Here is a 1,955-nt window from a genome sequence, read left to right as displayed (position 1 = left end):
GTATGCCGTGTCTGTTTGACGTAGCAACATATAAAATTTACTGTTGATAGAGAGAGAGAGAAGCACGCGTAACCGTTGCACGTACACGGTGGTAAGTTTTCATTTACATGGCACTCTCATAAGTTTGATCGGGTGAGCTGACACGTTAACGTACGGGTGAGCCACGCGCGACGGTTACGCGTGCTTCTCTCTCTCACTATCAACAGTAAATTTTATATGTTGCTACGTCAAACAGACACGGCATACGTACACGTCGGTGAGGGTGGGCACCTTTAGGTAGTATATAAGCAGCAACAAGATAAACGCTATTAGAACGATATCTTATTCGAACGCAGAGGAATTCAACTTCATCGGTGTCAGTGAACTCAATTTCTTCAGAAGAAAGGTCAGTCTGAACAGCTATTATGACGCCTCCACCTTTTTAACCGACTTCCAGAAAAGGAGGAGGTTATCAGTTCGTCGGAATCTTTGTTTTTTTTNCAGAGGAATTCAACTTCATCGGTGTCAGTGAACTCAATTTCTTCAGAAGAAAGGTCAGTCTGGACAGCTATTAAGACGCCTCCACCTTTTTTATTTAAACGGTCGTTTCGAAACACTTCATACTTAGGACACAAAATTTCGGAGTTGAACACATTCGGCTTGAGCCAGGTTTCAGTAAACACCAGTACTTTGAAGTCAAAATCATGGGACTGCAAGTGTAACCTTGATAGCTTTGTGTTCAAACCTCTCAGATTTTGGTATTAAATGCTAATGGTGAAGTTACTTATTAGTTTTTTGATGCCGAGGTGGACGGCGGAAGTTGATCCAAATTTTGCCATTGCGGTCTAGATCTAAATTCAAATTCGCGAATGAAGGCACCGCTTGGCCAAAAAGATGGGCTCATTACTCTATCAAAGCAGTCTTCGGATATGTCTATTTTAAAAGAAGAAATGCTTCTTTCATACGAGAATCTGAACTTGCGTACATGCAACTCATTTGCTATCAGCCTGGAAGTTAAATACCCCTTCACATCATCGACAGTGGTATCTTTTGAAAACCTATATACAAAGACCGATTTTTTGGAAGGGACAACGATTAAATCCCTCGGGATGGGGTTAACGTAATCGGAAACGGTCTCAGATGTGGTAGGGGGTTGCGGTACAGCTGTCAAATCCTTGGAAGGAGCATCGATGGCTCCGGATGTGGTAGGGGGTTGAGATGTAGTTGTGGAGTTTTTGGAAGGAGCAACGACTACTTGCATCGGAGCGGTGTTGACGCAATCGCAGACGGCTTCAGATGTGGTAGAGGGTTGAGATGAAGCTGTTGAACAGGAATTTAGTGAGACTCCAGTAGTAGAAGGACGTGGTTGGGGAGATTCAGTCCGCTGAGGAATCGGTGTTAAAACTTATGAGTTCTTTGTTCATAGCTGGAGTCAAAAGTGGGCGGTTCTGCGGAAGATCAAGGTCCGCAGTGATGGGATTCAACACAATATTTTCCACGCCTCTCCTACGTCTTTTAAGACCTTTTCCAGGAGAAGGAGAGGAGGAAGTATCTAATAATTTAAATTCTTTGAATTCATCCTCATACTTCTTGAACTTCTCGTTGAGAAGTTTTAGCTCTTTGCTTATCTCCGAAAATCCATTTATAGCGGTTCTAAATAGTTTACAGAGATCCACAACAGTTTTTTTACACTTTGGACATGACCAGCGAAGTCCATTGTCTCCAATAATCATATCCAGAACTCTCCCATTAATACCAGCACACTTTAAATGAGACAGTTCATCGCAAAGCCAGCACGCCACAAAACGGTCCGAACCGGCTTTTACATTACATTTTTCGAACAGACAGGACATTTTTAGCGAATTTTATTAAAAAAGAATAAAAATAGCGAAATTAGGAATGTATTGTACGAAAACGTTTCAAGCTCACAGTAATTGGCAGTTTAATAGCTAGTGGTCTTATTTAGTGAAGTTCAA

The 1,955-nt window shown here is 41.9% G+C and overlaps 1 protein-coding gene and 1 long non-coding RNA gene across 10 annotated transcripts in view; one reads left to right on the top strand and one right to left on the bottom strand.

Moving 5' to 3' along the window:
* The window catches only part of LOC108371267 (lipase 3), a 29,526-nt gene that overhangs the window by 16,810 nt on the left and 10,761 nt on the right, over positions 1–1,955 (bottom strand). The window lies entirely within an intron of this gene.
* Positions 71–1,883, top strand: LOC108371269 (uncharacterized). The gene is made up of 2 exons (XR_001848732.1): positions 71–385; positions 534–1,883. It is a non-coding gene; the product is annotated as an uncharacterized LOC108371269 (long non-coding RNA).

The sequence above is a fragment of the Rhagoletis zephyria genome, unplaced genomic scaffold, assembly GCF_001687245.7.
Source record: "Rhagoletis zephyria isolate East Lansing unplaced genomic scaffold, Rhagoletis_zephyria_1.1 Rzeph_scaffold_04838, whole genome shotgun sequence".
Taxonomy (NCBI): domain Eukaryota; kingdom Metazoa; phylum Arthropoda; class Insecta; order Diptera; family Tephritidae; genus Rhagoletis; species Rhagoletis zephyria.
The sequence above is the reverse complement of the archived record's forward strand: the minus strand, read 5'-3'. Positions and strand labels throughout refer to the sequence as shown.